A 14,662-nucleotide genomic window follows, 5' to 3' on the forward strand; every position below is an offset into this window, starting at 1 on the left:
TGCTGGGGGCTGACAGCCCTCCCGACGTGACAGCAGGGTCGCCCCCACCAGGAGAGAGCCATGGTGAGTCCTCCTCGTCCAGCGGGCGGCCCAGTGCAGGAGGACAGCAGAAACGCGCCAGGCTGGTCTCTACATCTTCTTGGCTGGGTTTGTTTTATTCCACACAAACCAAAGGATGGCCCTGCTACCCGCTTCTTTCAAGATACAGACAAGAAATATAAAATCACCATCTGGAAACAAATAAAGTGAGTCATAATACTTGCAAGTTCTTTCCTTGATGCCGTGCAAACAGGAGCACGCACAGGAGCCCTTCCACGTTTTATGGATTCTCTCTTCTCTCTTCTCAGACAGGGTATGACTCAGGAGAGCAGAGTCAGTATTTTGATGTGCATGCTTGATGACTTCAGCAGCTCTGTGCTTCCATGGGGCTGACTATGTGCCAGGAGCTATTCTAGGCTCAGAAGCACAGAGGGGGTGTAGAAGATTCCTGAGCTCACACACCTGGGAGCTGGCAGAGCAGTGCTGGGTGGGTATTCCCTGGTGTCTCAAGGTATCAGACAGGAAACGGGGGCCACGGAGCTCAGCCCGTCTGCTACGCAGCCAGTGTGGCTGGGCGTAGTTCTGGGCTTACCCTCCCATCAGGTGATGGAACTGTTTGGGGCTGGGACACGGGAGGTGAGCTTTCGCAGCAAGAAGCAGAATGGATTTCCTCGGGCCTGACTCCTTCACCTGTCTGATGTGCTGCTTCTTTCCTTGGGCACCTGCTGTCACAAAGGCAGAGTGGGCCAAGGCAGGACTAGCCTGGACCTCGGCATCCCGCTCAGGTCTGGGTGGAGCAGGCCACCACCGGAGCCCGGTCCTCCCTGGGCCAGCACAAGGCAGGAGTGAGCCCTCTTCCTCGGAAGCCAACAAGTGCCCCTCTGTCTTGTCTAGAGACACTCAGTGGCTGTTGCCCCGGCTCAGCCCCTCTCAGACCAGCCCGGCTGCCAAAAGACGAGCTGTGGTGTCCGTCCAAGGCCATCAGGAATGTTTCTTACTCAGCGCAAGGAGAGGGGCTCTGAGGATCATATTTATTTTAAAAATGAGCGAATCAAGCCCTTGTTTGATCTCTAGAAATATGCATGTGCTTTAGGAAATTTTAGAATCACTTACTGGGAGTGAGAACCCACCAAAGATGCCTTAGAGGCTGTGACATCCTTAGCCCGGGGATTCCTTTGGCTGGAGCCCAGCTTCCCTTTGGAAGGGCGGGCCCTGTGCTAATCCGTGACATTGGGGCTGCAAGCCCCCTGAGGCAGTCTTCTAATCCTAGCCAAGCGGAGTGTGTTTTCACTAAAATACAGTCATTAAAAATAACAGGAAAGCCTTTCTATTTATAGATGGTTTTATAGGCATTCTTTAAAAAAAACACAACAAAACCACCCTGAATTTGGTTCCAATGATTGGCAATGGTTCTTCTAGGTCCCATGTGAGTTTTATTTTTAGTGGCACAGAACGATGTCTAAAGGCATTCAGCTGTAACAACAGACGAGGGCCGCCGGCAGCCTTTGCCAAACAGCAGGCTTCTTATTTTGAAGCGAGTGGATGCAAATAGAAAGAAGGTTAGTTTTAGTTATGGTGTTAATTCTCTTGGAGATCACCTTTGTTCATCAATTTTATGTTATGTGATTGAAGACGCTTTTCATATGTGGAGTGTTCTGTCAGTGCTTACACTGGTCCTGGCAAGAAATGGGAGGGAAGTTTTGTCTTCTAATTTCTGTGTTAGGATGGGGAAACTGAGTCACGATGGGCCAGGATAGGAATCCACCCTGCATTGAGGGTTGGTGTCAGTATCCGTCCCCCAAGGGCAGCTCCAGGGTCGGTAATAACTGATCGAGATAGGAAACGCTGGGTCTTGTCAGCATTTACTACTGTGTTCTCCTTATAGTCTAGAACCTTCTGAATTTTAGAGGATTCTTGGCTATTTCATTAATCAGATAAAACCAAGGTTAGTCCGGGTTTGGTTTTTAGTGCTGAAGGCTGCTGGTAGAGCAGAGAAAGAACCCTTCCTTTCTTAGCGTTGCGTTGGTGAGTATGCTAAATAAACGGATGTCCCCATTTGACGGAGCTCACTCGGGGTCAGCCACATATTTTCCTGGCAACGCGAATAGAGGAATAGGGTGTGGGGGGGAGGGCTGAGAGAGGAAGCATTTTCTTTCATCAAGCTGTTTTTTTTCCCTGGAAAACCACAGGATAAGACAATGGTCATGTTGGTGTCGGGTTCTGTCGCTTGCCAGGAGCCCCGACATTTGTGGGCATGGCAGGGGTGTTGGCACAGAGCTGTTCCTACCGTCGGCTGCGGTGCAGATGGGGTGTGGTGAGCCAGGAGAGGATGAAGCTGGTTCTAAGCAAAAGTAGCTTCAGACATTGGGAAGAGGAAAACGGATCGTTTACCTTGCTTCCTGATGAGCTGGTCCTGCACTCGAATGAGTGAAATTCGTCTGTCGCTGTCACTTCATTTCCTTTATCATTTTGGGGGGGACGGTTAATCAGCACATCTTGGTCTGTGTGCCTGTCAGCTACCGACCTGTCATAAGTCACTAAAACATCGTATTTCTATTTGGATCTGATTCTCCAAATTAGTACAAAACATCGCCTTCCGAGGCTGTCTTTCTCTCATCCAGCTATCTCGAGACCCCTCGGGACGGGCAGTGGCGTGTCACTGTTGTCCGTGATGAGGATGTGGCAGGACGTGGCCTTGAGTGATTAGCGAGCTCCTGGAGCTCTCTGAACTTCTCACCTGCTGCTCTTCCAGTAACTTGCCCCTGGGCCGCTCCGGTGCTGGGAGATTTTGTTCAGAAGGATATTGCAAAATCTTGTTTACAAAAGGCCAAACCCCAGAGGCATTCACATCTGTAGCTAACGTTTTCCGTGTGATAGGAGCCTGGGGCTAAAATGCAATTTCCTGGGGCTCAGACGTAAGAGCACGATGACTCAGGTATCATTAGGTGACACCTCAGACGCTTCCGGCCACGAGCAATTCTTTGTGTGACGGGTTGGAAAGAACGGCCTGAACAAGATGTCACCCTGAGAAAGTGAAAGCACGAGGGCTACTGAGTGAGCCCTTCTAAGAAGTGCTACTGTTGAACGAAAGTTTTTGGAAGAATTGTAAAACGCCCCGGTGAGGCGTTCCTTGGATTTCTAAATGCTCGGTGTGGTTGCATCTGTGTGTAATCTGAAGAGAGGTTTGGCTCCCTTATTCACAGACGACAGAGGGGACACCCAGGGAAGAGCAGCTACTTGTCACAGGTCCCAGGGCTTCACAGGGCAGAGTTGCAGGGAGCAGAGGGTGCTAGGGAGGAGGGAATAATGACTGAGAGGAGAGGCTGAGTGTGTTCGCGGTGGGTCAGGGACAACGTGGCCCACAGCAGAGGGCAGCTTCAGGTGTCTTTCTGTGCTGTGAAGTGGCACGACTGGGGTTCTTGCCATCATATGGTTGGTGTGACCTGAGGAGTAAGCATCGGGCGGGCTGAAACCAGGGTGGGCTGGGGATGCTCGTGGAAGCCCAAGGCCGCCACGCTCACAGACTCCCCCTGCTCCCAGGTCCGCAGCTGCTGACGGGGGTGGGATACTGCACAGCAAGCTGGGACCCAGCATCGGAGTATCGAAGAAAACTGTCCAATTTCACGGCTGTGGGAAGAGATGACACAGCTGCTCACGGGAAGCCGTTGCAGAAATACGGACGTATTCTAATGAAAAAAAGACATCCCCTCCCTGCCCTCAGTTTCATGCCCCAGTATTAACCAATATTAGTGGTTACACCTCTATTTGTATAACAGTTACTTTCTTTGGGGCGAACGCTCCCCTAGATCATGGACAGCGAGCGTATGTTACCTTCCTGCAGGTCTGGGGAGGGCTGGCTTTTTTGGATCCCCCTCCCCCCTCACTATTCCACACCCGAGCCACCGAATGCAAACACGGTGTGGGATATCGAAATGTGTTGGCGATCAGCTGAGCCATCTAGAGACATGGAATCTTGGAGAACTTGTTTGACTTTCTGAGCCCAAATTTCCTCAATGTAAAATGGAGACAAAAACACCAACCCCACGTCTGTTCACAGCAGCATTATGCACCACGGCCAAAAGGTAGAGGCAAGCCGGTGTCGGTCAGCGGACGGATGGATGAAAATATGAGGTCTATCTACACAGCCTTTGAATGGAAGGAGATCCGGCACCTGGTACCACCTGGATGAAATCTTGAGAACAATGTGCTGGGTGAACTAAGCCAGTCTCGAGAAGATAAATACTGTATGAGTCCCTTTATATGAGGTTCCCAGGGGAGCCACACTCATAGACACAGAGGTCGAATGGCCACCAGTGTCCGGGGAAGGGACACGTGGAGTTTGTCTTTCATGGGGACAGAGTGTCAGCTGGGGAAGGTGAAAATGCTCTGGAGATTGGTTGCACAGCAAATGTACTTAAAACTGCTGAGCTCGAAAGTCAAAAATGATTAAGATGGTAAATTCCACCTTATGTATGTTTTACTACAATTAAAAATAAATACCATGCCCAAAAGGGATGGTAGGGATCGGATGAGCACCAAAGGTCACTTCCAAGGTCGTGCCACCAACTGCTGTCTCCTGCCCCGTTATGTAAAGGAAGCTTAGGAAAATTTGGTTTCTGCGAACTTATGATGATGGTCTTCAATGAATAAACGTGGGTAACCCATTCTTTCAAGTGAAGACTTCGTGAGAACGACTGTGTGCTGAACCCTAGAGCATCAAGCAGGGTCTGGTCAGGGGACAGACAGCAGTCTGAACTGGAGAAGTTTAATATAAGAAGCATGAACCAGCAACAGGGGATTGAGTGATTATAGGTGAGGAGAGCTGACCGCAGACACAGTGTCCAGTACCTACAGGGCTGAGACCGTGCACCCGAGGAAGGACCCAGTTTGGGAGGGGGTCCCTCTCCCCAAGATCCTGGCCTTGTTGTGGGGGTGTGAGACTGAGGCCCACTCAGGGGGAAACAGTTTCGGAGGTGTCAGACTGGGGGCAGCAAGCAGGAAACCACCTGTGGGGTGCTGAAGATCAAGCTCGCTCGCTCGGAAGCCACCATGGGATGCTCAGTGTGTGTGGGGGGGGGGCGTGAGCATTATGACGTATCCCACAGGCCATGATCAGGCCAAGAAGTCCTCCCCCCCTCCGCCCCACCGCCATCTGGAAGCCCCGCCTCCAGAACAAAGTCCCTTCTTTCTCCTGCAGTGCCCTCCAGCGCCCTCTGCTGACAGAGCTGGTCAAGAAGGGCTGCGTACAGGGTCCAGACGTGGGCCGGGAATTTGGGGCCATGAGGCAATGTACTGACCAATGCCACCGCTGGTCTGGTGCTGGGGTGGGTACAGCAGTGAGTAGTTCTAGCGTTCAGACCAGGAGTCTGGCCTATGAGGGGCTTGCACTCTCCCCAGAGGAGACACATTAGTGCAACACAGGGACGTGGGTGGTGCTGAGCGCTGAGGAGAAAGAAGAGTGGAGCAGGGGTGAGAGTAGGGTGGGCAGAGTTTCCACGGGGATCCCTGACGGGGTCAGAGAAGGGCTCACTGAAACCACTCCCGACAGAAGGGGAGAAGCCACGCAAAGGTCCTGAGTGGGCACACTCCTGTGTTTTGCAGGAAAGCAAGAAGGCTAGTGTGACCAGTGTCTAGTGAACACAGGAGACATGAGGTCAAAGGTATGGGCATGGAGAGTACGTGTGCATGTGTGCACGAGTGTGGGCATGCTAGTGTGCGTGCATGTGCATATGTGCACGACTCTGCACGCATGTGTGCGATTGTGCACAGTTGTGAATGAGTGCGCACGTGTGTGCATGCGTGTGTGGGCATGTGCATACCGGTGACTGTGTGCACGTGCATGGTGTGGGTATGAAGCACGTGTGTGTTTGTGTGTGTACAAACTGTGCATATGATTGTGTATGTGTGTGCACATACGGTGAGTGTATGTGCTGTGTGCACATGTATGTCTGTGTGTGTGTATGTGTGTGCATGTGTTGTGGACAGGATCTAAGGGCCTTGAAGACCATCAGAGGAACATGCACTTTGATCTGAGGAAGGCATGAAGTTGTGTAGAACGGTAGTGCAGAGGCTGTGAGCAGAGGAGCGGTGACATTTGAACAGGGTCCTCCTGTCCTGTCCTGATATGAGGACCTATTCTGGTGTGGAGCCCTGGAGGCAGGGGCTCTATAGGTGGCGTTTTGATGGGAGCAAGTACTCCGAGCAGGTGTTTTGGCAAAAATGAAGGAGAGAAGTAAGAGCATTTCTTGGGTGGGAGGGCTTCAGGGACCCGCTCAGATCACGGCATATATGCACCTTATACCTCTCCTATGTCAACAAACAGCGTCCCCCCCCCACCCCGCCCCATTCCTCTGTGTGCTCCCCTCCTCCAGGCTCAGCCCCGAGCGGGCACGGGAGTGTTTAGGATTGTCGCGTGACTCTGGGACAAGCTGTCAGATGCTGTCCAGCTTAAGAGGTAACTATCCGCTATGCGGTGGGCTGTCCTCCTCACATGGGCCCTCGCCATCGTGTCAGAGCCAATGAATGTTCTTAGAGTGCGGGGCTGGCTCTCATTCAAACGTAGATGCAAATTGCTTTTTCCGGCCAGATATAAACAACCTTTTAGCACCTATGCTTTTGAGTGATCTGTGCTCTCTTCCTCAGCATTAGAGGAGGAGATCTTTGAAAATGGGCAGCCTTAAATTTATGTTTTTAAAAATGACTTAGAAAGCTTGTCCATCTCGTAAGACCAGTCAAGTGTCACTTACTCCAGCCCAGAGGAGGCTTCCAAACTCCAGACATAAGATCGCAAAATACCTGCCTCTTCTGGCCTCCCTGAAGACCCAGGTGACTTTCTTTGTCTTGTTCTGGGTGTGGCTGTGAGTAGTTCTGGGCCCTTCTGTGATCATGAGAAGTTTTCTTTCTTTTTTTTTTTTAATAATAATTTTGTATTATGTTATGTTAGTCATCATCATGAGAAGTTTTCTTTGTGTGAGGGCCTCTGGGACTCCTTTGAATGACCACCAGCATGAGCTCAGTCCCAGAAGTTCTGGCGGTCAACAGCACGGGTGCCCAGATGATGAAGTGTGTCCTGCGTTGCCGGGAGGGGTGTCTCCTAAGTGTGTTAAGTTTCTCTCTCATTTCAGCTCCGCTCAGCTCCATACACAGTCAGGCTGCCTTTGAGGGTGGGTTGAGAGAGGAACATAGTGACCTTCCTCCCTAATGAAGCTTTGTCATGTGTTAAGCCTCTAAATCATCGAAGCCAAGAACTACTATTAATTAGAACTGATAAAAGCATTAAAGAAATATTTAATCTCCTTGTTCTGGGAGCTGGAGATTTTCATAGGCTGACATTCGTGCAGCGAAATGAGCAGGCTTCATTGGTTTAGCGGGGCTGCAATGGGTAATTATTAAAGGCACTGTTTGCTGGCCCCCCAGTGAGCCATCCTTCCTCCCTGAAAGATCTTCCCCAGCGTTGTTTTATGACTGCCTCTGGCTGCTTTTCAGTGGCTTCAAATGAACCCAAATGTTCCTGCAAAATTACTGTGCAGAGAGACTTTTCTGAAAATTTGCCAAGTATAAGGGGTCAGAATTATCGGTAAACTTAGGAGCACATTCTTAGATACTTTTCTTATTAAATCTGTTCTCTATTAGCAGATTTTTCCTCCCTTTAAAATATGAAGCCTTTTAAAATATGACACCATATGATCAGCTTCTGAGAGTTAACTGTCATATCAAATAATTTGCCCGATGTGGTTTTAGAAATCAGGTTTTTTTCATAAAGAAGTTTTGAAAAACATGTTCGTGCATCTGAGCTATGGTTAGTAGGCGAATTTATAGCTAAACCTGTATCTTCAGCCCTCAAGTAAGCATTTGTATGGCTTGCGTTTGGTGTGTGTTCTTTAAGCCAGCAAAAATTGCTAGAGCCGGTGGCTGGCAGAGGAGTTCAGAGCATGTTCGCACCCATGGGGGCTTGGGTGAGGGAGCGAGTAGAGGTGATGATGAATTTTAATAGAGGTGTCAGTGAAGTGTGCTCTTCCTTGACATTGGCTATGACTTTGAGCTCTTGCTCACGGACGCAGGCGCACTTTTGCCTGAACAGTTCCCAAGATGCACCCTTCAAATGTGATTGGACTAAGAGCTGGGTCTCACATCCCTACCCCTTTCCCTCAAGCTAGCCCTCCACCCCCCACCCTGGACTTCAGAAAGAGAAATTCTTCCCCACCTTCTTCCACACTGTTTCATTTATAGCCTTGGCCACCAAGACTCTTGTATTAAAGCATCTTTTGCCTGTCCTTGGTGTTTTTGTCCCTGAAATTCAAGTGCTATAATGTCTCATGGGGTTGTTGTAAATGATGCTTCTTAGTTTTACACCCTTCACCTCATGGCTGGAGCAGAATGGGAAGACCCGCCCACCCACTGCCCCACACGCCTCTCCGCAGATACTGACCTTCCTTTAACTTTTCCTTTTTGGGGTTCCCAAGTCAGTCATAGTAAAACACAGATATATTCATTTCCGACAACTGAGACATTTTTTTTTCAAGATTTTATTTATTCATTTGAGAGAGAGAGAGCACGCTTGCGGGAGGGGCAGAGGGAGAGGAAGAAGGAATCTAAGGCAGACTTTGCACTGAGTGCGGAGCCCAACGCGGGCCTCCATGCCACGACCTCGAGATCAGAACCTAAGCCGAAACCAAGAGTCAGACGATCAACTGACTGAGCCCCCCAGGTGCTCCCAACACCTGAGACATTCTGTGAGGGGTGGGATCACATTTTAGTAAGCTGGATGAGATCCCGAAATTATGTCACTAACTTTAAGCGAGTATGTTTCCACAGTACACTGAATGGAGGAGTGACTGGGGAAGAGAGCTCGGTTCTACTTATTATGTCAGTTGGGAAGCTCCTAGGATGTTCTTGTTTGTTTGTTTTAAGTTTATCTTCCCTTTGAATTAGTTACATATATTTATTTTTATTCTTTTTATGTTTGTTGGGTGAATCTGTAGCCAAAACTGTATCTTTAACCCTTGCGGAAGCATCTGTGTGTGTCAGATGTTCATCAAAGCCATCCTCCCTCCCCTCCTCTACTTCTTCCCTGCTAATCAGACCTCAGTCTGTATCATGTGAAGATCCTTGATCTCCAGGAAGGCTGGTCCCAGGAGAAGGACCATTATTGGCCTAAGCCATCCATTCTGATCCCATTCCTCTTTGCCAGGGGACCGTGGGCATAGGGCCTCGTTCTGGCCCACAGGGCTTGTATCAGTTATCTATTGAGTGTAACAAACTAAAGGATGATGAATATTCATTTTCTTAGAGTTTCTGTGGGTGAGGAATTTGAGAGTGGCTTACTCGGGTGCTTCTGGCTTGGGATTTTTCATGAGCTTTCAGTCAAAATGTCTCCAAATGTCCGTTCTCACGGCCGGCAAGTTGATAGAGCTGTTGGCTGGAGGCTGCCCTCCGTTCCTTGCTATGTGGGCTTCTCCAACATGGCCACTTCATCAAAGCCAGCCAGGGAGAGTCAGTAAGAGAGTCATCTAGCAAGATGGAAGTCAACATTTTAACACAATTTCTGTGATGCAAGCATGGAGGTGACATCTGCTCACCTTTGCTGTGTTTTGTCGGTTAGGAGTAAGGTCCTGGCCACCCTTGGTGGTGGTGGTGGTGGTGGTGGTGGGGATTATACTCAAGCATGAATACCAGGCGTCAGGATCATGGGGACAGTTTAGAGTCTGTCTCCACAGCCACTCCGCCATGCTACTATTCATATAAAGTGAGTGCTAAGTCTGGCCACCATCAAGAGGAGTGGAACAAGGCTCCACACTTTGAAGGCAGAAGTGGCAGTTTATGGGCATATTTTCAAAACTTTACTTTCCCATTAGAGGCAGCACCTGTGGCTCTTCCCCTTCATCCTTCTCCTTAACTGCAGCATTGACATGAAACCTGGAGCTGTAGCTGTCATGCAGCATCCATGAGACCCCCAGGGAGCAGGGTGAAAGGCCAATAAGCCAAGGGTGGAGACATAGGGAGGTGTAAGGGGCCTGGGTCATTGGCAGCACCGTGGGGCACCCAAATTCATGTCAGCAACCAGCAACCTCTGGATTTCTAATTGGGATTACTAATAAACCTCTGGGTCTTGTAAAAAAATACTTTTTATTTTGAAATAGTTTAAGAATTGCAAGAAGTTGCAAAGATAGTACAGCAAGTTCCCATGTATTATCGGTATGACCTTGCATAACCACAGGACATTGTCAAAGCCAGAAATCGCCATGGCACAATGTCATTAGCTCCTCCACAACCTGATTCAGAGCTTCCCAGAAGCTTGTACATGTAAACAGCACAATCGGTGGACTTTGTCTCTTACTTGCAGCCTAAAGCAGTCACAGCTGAAATATCACAAAACTGTAAATATATAAACACACAGGCCCACCATTTGTGATTTTCTGATTGGGTTGTCAGTGGACAGACATGTGGGGATGCTTACTTTGAGAGGTATTTCATAGCAGTTTCTGTCTAATGGACAGAGCACAGAAATGGGTTTGTTTTGAGAAACCATGTGGCGTGATGGTCCTCACAGAACAGGGCTTACTCTGAACTGTAACTTTTAGAACTCTCTCCCATGACTTCACTAGGATTCACCCTCACCGCCATCTCTTTTCGTTTCATGTAAGGGATTATCTCCAAATATTCAGGTTTGAGTTTCAGCCCCGGGGGGGAGCCTGAAGTTCACTAGATCCTGTACCCAGGGTTCAGGGTGGGGACCCTGGAAACTTGTCTTTAAGTTCCCTGTGTGTAGCAGGGTCTGCCATGTTGACCCACAGGTGCTCAGGAAGAGTGTGTTAAGCAAGCGAGCGTATAAACGGATTTAGATGGCACATGGCATTGTATTCAGCTTGAGCTGGGGATGGGTGGATGGGTGATGAAATGGGCACCGCCCTGATGTCACTGCTGTGATGTCACCTGCATAAACCCACCCTTAGATTCCAGAGTTTCCTTTTGGGTAATGAATCCACTCTTATTTCCCATGAGGCAGATTGTTGTGCTGGGACAGAGCTGGCCAATCATATTTGTGTGGCCAGCTGGTGTCAGGCATGGGCCACATGCCTGGGGGCCAGTTCTGAGAGTGACAGTAAGACTGATACCTCACATCTCACCATTCAGGGTCCTGCCGTATACCAAACATTTATGGAAGGTGTTTCTAGATTAGCTCATGGTTAGGTCCCTTCGAAGCAGCAATAGAAGACTGAGAGCTGGTCTCCTCAAAACTGACACTGGAATAAATCGTGTGGCGATGTGGCTGTCTCCGTGTAGAGTAAGACCCGAAGCTGCAGTGAGCCTGGAGCAGGGCTGGCGGGGACAGCAGGAGAGTGAAGGGGGACAGTTGGTGTGGAAGGAGGTGAAGGAGGCAGAAGGGAACAGGGAGGAAGATGGCACAGGTGGCCCCTGAAGACATCACCTATCTCTCAGTCCGGCCATGGCCAGGCTGACGGCACCTGCAATTTGCTCCATGTTTGGGGGCTTTCCTTGTAAGCACCCCACTTTTGGCACCAAGTTCTGCACCAGTTAGGGATGATTCAGCTGCTAATAACAGAAAATCCAAACAACAGTAGCTTGAACAAGATTTATTTCTGTTCCATAAGTAATTCCAGGCCAGGTATGACTCTTCATTGCATCAGGCACCTGGACTCCTGCCTTTTCGTGCTGCCAGCACACCTTTGTGCTCCCAGGCCAGGAGGTAGTGTCAGCTATGACATCCATATTCCAGGCAGAAGGATGGAGAAAGAGGTTGTAGACTGGGCACGACGCACATGCCAGCCCTCCAAGCAGCTGCCCTTCCCCCTCCATACTTCGCTTACATCCCATTGGCCAGAATGTAGTCACGTGAGCACACTTGTCTACAAGGGGAGCTGGAAAAATGTCGCGTTTATTCTGGATAGCCACATGCCCAGTTCTATTTCTATAGAAAGCAGGAGAAAACAGATTTTAAGGAGGGCACCAGGAACCTCTGCTTGAAGTATCATCTATCTCAGTACCATTTACACACCTGAGAGCATATTCCCCAAAATTGTCAGCCACAGTTATCTAAATTCAGTGGCAAGAACTGTGGGTGGTCCAAGATCTCGTCCTACTTGCAAGCTAAAATGTTGGCTTGTCGCAACGTCGTGGATGCTGGTAGAAAACAGGAAACTCCAGGGTCGGTAAAAAAGCAGTTTCTTGATAGCAATTGCCACAGCATCAGCACCCATGTGCCTACCTCCCCACCCAATTCCACAGGGTTGTGTTGGGAGGGTGCAGTGCTGAGCTTGGGGACCCGAATCTTTCCACAGTGGGCACTAAGGGTGCCTGTCCTTTGCTCTGGAGGAGGCCTGCCTCGATCTCCAAGGCTGTTCACTCTCCTTGAGTGCACAGCCCAGAGGAAGGCACCTGCAGAAATGCCAGAGGCCATGGACAGTTGTCCTGCCACATTCCTTAACTATATTGCTCAGATAACGTTCCTTAGCACCTCCGTGTCTGTTTCTTACACATGTGCTAGCAGCCCGTACGTATGATTTTCAGGTGGTCTAAAATATCTTGAGAGAGCATAGCAAGAGGGTCATGCTGGAAATGTTTCCTTTTCCCTCTAGATCTTAGTTTCTTCTTTTTCTTGCTCCCGTCTCTGTCTCTCTTGCTGCCGTGAAGGTGCTAAATGGCTGGGGCTGGAAGCTTCCTCCCCCAGGAGAAAGTCTTCACTCCGCCAGAAGGAGGAAGCCAGGCATTTGTCTGGTGCTATAAAATGCGTATTAATGGTGCTGTTTGGACAACTGCTAATGTGGGGTTTGTCTCTGGGAGATAATAGTTCTCATTATTTTCAGCACCAGCAATGCCATCTATTTATATTTTTAAATTAATGTCAGATCATTCTTTTCAAGCATTTTGAAGGCCTACTTTCTCATCATATTGTGCTTGTGGCCAGTTTTCTTCCAGGAAGTTTGGTCTCTTGGCTCTTCCCCCTTCTCCCCCTCTGTTGATGCCCTGAGTGTTTGCATACAATGTCCCTCCAATATGCACATTTCCTTTTCTTGATCATCTGGGGACAAAGATCGTTGCGGGGTGGGTGACATCCTTCAACAGCACTGCCCCGTGGACTGGTGTCCTTCTGGAATAAGGAGACGAGTGTCCATGGGTCCATGTCTCAAGACTGGCTGTCTCTGTGAACGTGTGACAGCTGTTGGTGGGAGCCAAGCTGGCCTGAACTTCCTCTTTGCATTTTCCTCCCATTCAGAGAGCCAGCTCCCAGCACCAAGACAGAGCAGGACTCCAAAATTAGATGCTGCTGTTCTCATTTGTTAGTTAAAAATAGCTGTTCTGCATCCTTCATGCAATCGCCCAGGGGCTGTTTTCAGCAAATGTTTATGATGGAGGAAGACATTTGCTAATTCACTGCTTATTCAAGGAAAATAGCCCTTATTTGCCATTCTTGTGCAAATAGACAACCCAGGCTGCGAGTGGGCAAGTCGTGTGCATTTTCTTTGGCTTTACGGTGGTTTTGTTCTGAGAGAATGGTGGTGAGAAGAGAGGGAGCGAAGGGCGCACATTTCACATGGTTTGATATAAGAGGCAATTACGCTGGGCTCAACCGGGGAGATGGCGCAGTGCCAGGTATTCTGATGTGCAAGGAAACAACCCAAACTGTCGCTTAGATGGTGGGGGATCTGCAGTGCCCTCTGAATCCCTGTGCTCCTGCCTCCCATGAGGGGAGGCTCCTGTCTTTCAGATCCCAGGAGCTTCCCCTCCTTCTGGTTCTGAGTCAGCACTGCCTGCATTTTCAAGCAAGACACCCCTGGAAGCCACTCTCTCCCTTTTCTCCTATCCCACCCCTTTTCTGGTGCCGCCCTCCCCCTCCTCTGCTCCTCTGCTGTCTCCCTTCCCCCTGCCAGCCTGATTGATGGGGGCGGGGCCAGCAGCCACCCTGCCCAGGGAGCTGGGGGATGCAGGGAACAGGTCCTGGTGACCTTACCTGGGGGTTCGGGTTCTTTCTATCTCTGGCAATAGCAGCACAGAACTATTTTAGGGAAAGCACCAAGTCTCAGGAATTTTAAAGTTCAGTTTGCCGGGAACGGAGAGTCTGAAGACATTTATCTTCAAGGCAGTGTTAACCCTGAACTTTAAAAGGCCCTGCACAGAGAAAAGCCTCTTTAAAAAATTGCTTTTGGATCTCAGGGTGGGTTGGGAAGGGAGCCATCCAGGGACCTAGAGTCAACATGTCCTAAGACTGGGTATGAAAAACAGGGAGGACCGGACCCAACTCCATGTGAAGATTTTAACCAAATATCTTGCATGATTTCGTTTTACTGAAATAGGACAGAGCCAGGTGTTGGAACAGTAACGCATGTCCAAAAGTATGATGAGTCGTAGACATGATAATATGGACAAGAACACTCTTGTCATCCTTGAGACTGTGTCATGGGGAAAAAAGTGTTCTCCTCTGAGGACTGATGATGCTGATTCTGGGCCCTCGAGAACCTGGCTGGAAGCAAGGGTAGGGAAGAGAATCACGCCCTGCTGGCAAACGAGGTTTCTGTTTCTTAGCTTGTCAAGATCTGCTGAACGGCAGGTACTGTGAGCGAAGGGGCAGAGGTCAGGTGCAGAGGGGCACATCGGAGGGGGCTCA

This window comes from Ursus arctos, unplaced genomic scaffold (genome assembly GCF_023065955.2).
Source record: "Ursus arctos isolate Adak ecotype North America unplaced genomic scaffold, UrsArc2.0 scaffold_15, whole genome shotgun sequence".
Classification (NCBI taxonomy): Eukaryota; Metazoa; Chordata; class Mammalia; order Carnivora; family Ursidae; genus Ursus; species Ursus arctos.